The following is a 7,329-nucleotide window of genomic DNA, read 5'->3' on the forward strand; positions in this document are numbered from 1 at the left end:
ATCAGAGACCCTCTCCCTCGTCGGAGCAAACTGATGATCTGCCTACTGTGAATATATATTAACCCTGATTATCAACATAGATCCAGTGTTCTATGCAGTTCTGTACATGTAATGCGCTCGTCGATCTCCGTTCTGTCACACACACAGGGGAAAGGCCACCAGGTCTTAGAGGAAGATAGCCAGTCAATATCAGAAAGGGAAATATTTTCAATAAAAATGTCAACTACACCATACTGTATAAGAAAACCAAGGCTTCAACGAAATATGATCCACTTTTTTAAAAAAATGACTTTACCCACACACAGTCACACATTTATTTACAAAAGAGCATTATCTGTCATTAACAGATACACTTGATACCAGAACAGAACGGGTATGGAAACATATGAGAGAGATACGTGTGACAAAGACAAAAAAATATGATGTTTACACGATCAAACTGACCTAAAATTAGACTTTTAGAGGAACTTTACCTCCAGCTTATGAGAAAGATGATGTGCGAGTTTCTGTGGTTAGCTTGTTGACTAGCCGCCAAGGCGCCATTCTCCTTTTCGTCATCAGTACTCTTTCCTCCACAACAATCCTCTCTCACACTTCTCCGTGTTTTCCGCAATCTATAGAGACACCCTAACCCGCCATTCGTTCTTCATCCAGAGAAGACAAACCGTGACAGTTGAATAGTGGTTACATTTCTTATTTTATTTTCTATTATGAAAGAAACCAAATGTGGTATTACAACAAAGTTCAAATCAACTCCCCTGTCTGTATTACCTCATGTTTAAACGTGGGCCGGAAGAGAGAGTGAGTTGTTTGAGGTTTGTGTGGTGAGATATGAGTAAGAGAGAGAGAGCATTAGAAACGTTGAAATAACTGATATGCTCCGTCTTATGTGAGCGTACCAGAGCCATACTTTAAAACACACGCTCCTCCATTACTCTGCATCAGCCTACAGTGACATACTCATGGGACACAAAGATACATTTTATTGGTCCACACGAGATAGACATTTGGGTCTCCCGGTCGCGGCCTGCTGCGACACAGCCCGGGATCAAACCCGGACTTGTAGTGACGCCTCTAGCACTGCGATGTAGTGTCTTAGACCGCTGCACCACTCGGGAGGCTAGACCTCTTGACTTTTTTTTTATAGCCTTATTCTAAAATGTATTTTTTTTTTAAAATTAAATCCTCAGCAAAATAAAAATCAGAAATACCTTCTTTACATAAGTATTCAGACCCTTTGCTATGAGTCTCGAAATTGAGCTCAGGTGCATCCTGTTTCCATTGATCATCATTGAGTTGTTGAGGATAGAAGTCGACCTGTGGTAAATTCAATTGATTGGACATGATTTGGAAAGGCTCACACCTGTCTATATAAGGTCCCACAGTTGACAGTGCATGTCAGAGCAAAAACCAAGCCATGAGGTCGAAGGAATTGTCCGTAGATCTCCGAGACAGGATGGTGTCAATGCACAGATCTGGGGAAGGGTACCAAAAAATGTCTGCAGCATTGAAGGTCCCCAAGAACACAGTGGCCTCCGACATTCTTAAATGGAAGAAGTTGGTAACCACCAAGACTCTTCCTAGAGCTGGCAGCCCGACCAAACTGAGCAATCGAGGGAGAAGGGCCATGGTCAGGGAGGTGACCAAGAACCCAATGGTCACTCTGACAGAACTCTAGAGTTCCTCTGTGGAGATGGGAGAATCTTCCAGATGGACAACCGTCTCTGCAGCACTCCACCAATCAGGCCTTTATGGTAGACTGGCCAGACGGAAACCACATGACAGTCCGCTTAAGACTCTCAGACCATGAGAAACAAGATTATCTGGTCTGATGAAACCAGGATTGAGCTCTTTGGCCTGAATGCCAAGCATCACGTTTGAAGGAAACCTGGCACCATCCCTATGGTGAAGCATGGTGATGCAGCATCATGCTGTGGGGATGTTTTACAGCAGCAGGGACTAGGGGACTAGTCAGGATCGAGGCAAAGATTAACAGAGAAAAGTACAGCGAGATCCTTGATGAAAACCTGCTCCAGACCGCTCAGGATCTCAGACTGGGGCAAAGGTTCACCTTCCAATAGGACAATGACTCTAAGCACACAGCCAATACAATGCAGGAGTGGCATCGGACAAGTCTCCGAATGTCCTTGAGTGGCCCAGCAAGAGCCCAGAGTTGAACCAGATCGAAACATCTCTGGAGAGACCTGAAAAAATGCATCAACGCTCCCCCATCCAACCTGACAGAGCTTGAGAGGATCTGCAAAGAAGAATGGGAGAAGCTCTCCAAATACAGGTGTCCCAAACTTGTAGCATTATACCAAAGAAGACTCGATGCTGTAATTGCTGCCGAAGGTGCTTCAACAAAGTATTGTGTAAAGGATCTGAAATCTTATGTAAATGTGATATTTCAGGTTTTTATTTGTAATTAAAAAAAAGATTCCCATAAAAACCTGTTTTTGCTTTGTCATTATGGGGCGTTGTGTGTAGATTGAGGAGTAAACAAACTAATTAATACATTTTTGGATAAGGCTGTAATGTAACAAAATGTGGAGAGTCAAGTGGTCTGAATACTTTAAGTCATTGTATATACACACGGTTGGAGAGGCTGGAGGAAAGGGCACCGGCAGTGCATAGCCCAAAATAACAGTTTAGGGGGTTAAGTTCCAAAGGAACATTAGCAGTATGTGGCAGCCCTCCGGTTGTTGCTGGCCCGCTTCTATAACTTCTATAACCCCCTCTACAGAGACATACTGCGCTATATTCACAGGAGACAGAGTATTACGTTCAAATACATGACTGTTAGATCCATATCAGAGAGCAAGAGAGGGAGAAAGAAAGAGAACGTAATCAACAGAGATGTTCTCCTGTGTGTTGCAGGTCCTCTACTTCAAACAGCCACTGATGGAGAAGGGAGGGGGAGACTTCTTTTGGCCAAACTTCCTGTAGACACACACATCAGATAATTTAATAAACAACACATCTCTCACACACAGCTCACACAGAGGGAGTGCAATTCTGTAGAGGAACGATTTACCACCATTACCATCCCCATTTAGTTAACTGGTTGTCAACACACTCACGTAAGCACTTTTTCTTTCAGTGATGCCTCTGGAGAGAGAGAGCGCGAGAGAGAGAGAGAGAGGTGATTATTTTGGGCAGTCAATCATGGCCAGCTAGCCAGCCAAGAACTGGCCTTTGTATGTGATATTACAGGTACACACAGGAACAATAGATTCACACTGGATTGCTACATGACAGGTGTGTGAGGTCACCAGACAATGCCCAGACAGTGTGGCAGGCAGTTGTCATAGAGGTGATCTCTTTTAAAAAGGGCAGGTGTGTGAGGTCACCAGACAATGCCCAGACAGTGTGGCAGGCAGTTGTCATAGAGGTGATCTCTTTTAAAAAGGGCAGGTGTCTTGGGTGCATGACAGAGTTCCCAGGTAAAGCTCAGGTACAGCCCGGTGAGTGACGCAGACGTACCATTTCTCTTGCAGCGTTTCCTGCATTTCTTGCAGGATCGATTGCAGCAGAACTGCACAATGCCGATGACGATGAGGAGAGCAAGGAAGGTGCATCCCACAGCCACCCCGATCGCCACAGAGCTGACTTTGGCCTCTGTAACACGGCCAGAAGAAACATTAGGGCCACAGTGAGGCAGTGAGGTCACAGCCAGTACCGCAACCCCAAGGTCAGGAGGATGTGGTGAATCCCACATGGTTATGACATGCTTGTGGAGACGGTCAGAGCCAAAGAGTCTCATGGAGGATGTTCAAGTTACAGTCAATAATAAGTGTATTATTGACTGCTCACACAGTACTGATCGCAAGCTCAATTCAAGGTCATGGATCATTTTTTCCCCCTGGCCATCCAAATCGTCACCTGCTGTCTTACTGATTCAGTATTAGCTGTCTGAGGAAGTTGCGTTGGAAAATCAAATAATTTGCAATGTGTTGAGCAGACACATGCGTGCACACACACGCGTCACAGACACAATAGCAGCAGCTCAACTAATGGCTGTGTAGTCCCGGAGACCTGGCAAACACAGGTAAAGCTTCTGTGCTCCAGCGATAAAGAACAATTAGCCAACAATCTGAATCTCATTAAAAGTGCAAAAACGTGTGCGCGGTGGAAGTTCTCTCTGCCGCTCTACAGGCATTACTAAACATGAGTAAAGTTGACAATTCAAAAGCAGTAAATCACCAACAGTATCCAACGGTCTTAGAAAACAATGAGCTCAACGTTTTAAGAGTGGCAAAGCTAATGTTAATATATATTGGGCACTTTAGGCTACATACTGCAGCAAAGGAAGTGAACACACACCACAGTCAACATTGAAACCATTACGTTCCTTTAGTAGAAGCAGCGGTTTAGTGTTTCTTACCCTCCATCGCTGAATTGCCGGACTTTAATCCTGGATGTCCGCCTCTCTCCTCTCCCCCTTTCCGTGAATGTTCTGTCAGTCACTTGATTCGTGTTGGCGTGTCTGTCCTTTCTTAATGCATTGTCTTTAGATGTTTGCCACCAGAAACGTCTCCACTCTCGCTAATGTTCTATCTTTCGATATCTTCCCAGCTCTGCATAGCTAGGATTCCTCTAGAAACTGGTCCATCTTCATTCTTGTAGCTGTTTATTCTCTGTGAGGTTTACAGCCTACGTACCCTCCATGTCTTTCTTTAGCACCACACTCAGACGTTCTCTCTTCCACTCTCTTTATTTGACGTCTTCTCGCAGTGAATGGGTAAGCAATGGCTACGGCCGTCATTACCACGCTGTAGAAGTTCAGTTCACTTTTCTCGGTCCTTTACACACATTTCACTTTTATTTCTTGAGCACCACAAATTCACGTCACAGATCATCGCTGAAACAGAAGTATTGACACGGCAAGAGCCTTGCAGCCATCTTAGAGCCTTGAGTAGCCTTCAGACATAGGCCAGAAGCACCCTACCTACTCTAATTTGAACATTACACTTGTGCCTTGAAAATTCCCTATGCATGTATTCTCTCAACATAGTGACATCCTCTTCACATATACTATTTTGTCTTAAGCAGGGGCGCAACTTTGGTTTTAGAAGGTGGGGGGGGGGGAATAATTATATATATATATATATTTTTTATCCAGTCGATAAACACTTCAAACAGCCTACCCAATCGTTTTGTATCACATTCCAATGATAAAACTGGGGGGGGGTGAAATGTTGCCTCCGTTCCCAGTGAAAGTTGTGCCCCTGGTCTTAAGGGCAGAGCAGAATTATGTGTCGTTCATTGCCCACTCTGTTGACAACAGGCTTCAATGGTCGGCCTGACACTCAGCTCTATACCTTCCACCGGTAAGTGGGGGACTCCCAGTCTGCTGATAGTGAAACTGCGTGTTGTGCACGTTCATCTGTGATTTGATGCTGGAATTTCCATGATGGCATCCCAATAATCTCTCCTTTCTCCTGAAGTGTGCAATTGTTCACTACGCCCCACAAAGTTAAAAGCATTGCATAGACGTAAGCCTGGGCTAAAGGGAGTTTCCATATACCTGTCATTTCCTGTCAAACCCACGAAGGGGAGAAATGATAGATTATTGGAACGTACGTATGTATGAGGGTTTTCCCAAGGAGGAGAGGGTTTTAGGTTCCAATGCTGAACAGACACACACAGGCATTTTGGGCCTCCCAAATACATTTCATACATGTGTTCATGAGCTTGGTTTTTACCTAAGATGTTGTTTTTTAACTCTGAGTTATGTCTTCACAGAAACTTTGTGTCACAAACCCCGACTCACCAAACCCATTAAGCTCTTGAGAATCAGCCTCTATGCTGTGTAATCATCACCTTTTTCCTTCTGCATGTGAATCACTACTCACAAACAGACACGGCCCAAATGATTGAGTAATCCTTGCACAACATCATGGGAAAGAGTTGGAAAAAAGTCATTCATATGATTTTATGTTTATTGCCTTTGTGTATCTGTATTATCCATTACAATCACTGCGTGTAACAGCTGTCTCTACCAATATGAGCTGCTTAGTCGGGCACAGTAGGAGCATAGATGTAGAAAAGAGGGATGGAAGGGTGAAGAGATGAGCTTGAGAACGAGGGAAGAGTTCCCCTCAGGAAGAAGCTTAGGCTACATGTTAATCGTCAGAGCATTTCCCCTTCTGCCTCATTTCTGGGTAAGGCTGCCAGTAAGGGACAATAGGGGTTTACATCACACCAGGAAGGAAAAGTTTTGGTAAGACGTACAATAATAATGGAGAAAGGTGGGTTGAAAGACACATGAAACCTAGGTTGTATGATGAATGATTTCTATGAACTGGTTCCCGTCAACAATTAAAGAAATGTAAGTTAAGAAAAGACACACAACATACAGTGCATTTGGAAAGTATTCAGATCTTTTTCCACATTTTGTTACGTTACAGCCTTATTCTAAAATGAATTAAATAGTCCCCCCACCCCTCATCAGTCTACACACAATACCCCATAATGAAAAATCAAAAACAGGTTTGTAGAAATGTTTGCAAATTTTTAAAAATAAAAAAATGAAATATGACATTTACATAAGTATTGACCCTTTACTCAGTACTTTGTTGAAGCATTTTTGGCAGCGATTACATCCTCAAGTCTTCTTGGGTATGACGATACAAGCTTGGCACACCTGTATTTGGTTAGTTTCTCAACACTGGGGCCCCTCAGGGGTGTGTACTTAATCCCCTCCTGTACTCCCTGTTCACCCAAGACTGCGTGGCCAAGAACAACTCCAACACCATCATTAAGTTTGCTGGCAACACAACAGTGGTAGGCCTGATCACCAACAACGATGAGACAGCCTATAGGGAAGGAGTTCAGAGAACTGGCAGTGTCGTGCCAGGACAACAACCTCTCCCTCAATGTGAGCAAGACAAAGGAGATGATCGTGGACTAAAAAGGCAGGCCGGACAGACCCCCATTAACATCAACAGGGCTGTAGTGCAGCGGGTTGAGAGTTTCAAGTTCCTTTGAGTTTGAGAATTATCATGGTCCAAACACACCAAGACAGTCGTGAAGAGGGCACGACAAAACCTTTTCCCCCTCAGGAGACTAAAGATTTGGCATGGCTCCCCGGGTCCTCAAAACATTCTACAGCTGCTCCATCGAGGGCATCCTGACCGGTTGCATCACCGTCTGGTATTTCAACAGCTCAACATCTGACCGTAAGGCGCTACAGAGGGTAGTGCGTACGGCCCAGTACGTCACTGGGGCCAAGCTTCCTGCCATCCAGGACCTATATAGTAGGCGGCGTCAGAGGAAAGCCCATAAAATCGTCAGAGACTCCAGTCACCCAAGTCATAGACTGTTTTC

At 44.4% G+C, this 7,329-nt stretch overlaps 1 long non-coding RNA gene across 1 annotated transcript; it reads right to left on the bottom strand.

Moving 5' to 3' along the window:
* Positions 1-300: 300 nt before the first annotated feature.
* LOC149971218 (uncharacterized) lies at positions 301-5,041 on the bottom strand. Its single transcript, XR_016492630.1, has 4 exons — positions 4,385-5,041; positions 3,484-3,618; positions 3,081-3,108; positions 301-2,940 (listed from the first exon to the last, which is right to left on the bottom strand). It is a non-coding gene; the product is annotated as an uncharacterized LOC149971218 (long non-coding RNA).
* Positions 5,042-7,329: the final 2,288 nt, after the last annotated feature.

Source organism: Oncorhynchus mykiss, chromosome 27, assembly GCF_057628025.1.
Source record: "Oncorhynchus mykiss isolate SJ-2025 chromosome 27, ASM5762802v1, whole genome shotgun sequence".
Classification (NCBI taxonomy): Eukaryota; Metazoa; Chordata; class Actinopteri; order Salmoniformes; family Salmonidae; genus Oncorhynchus; species Oncorhynchus mykiss.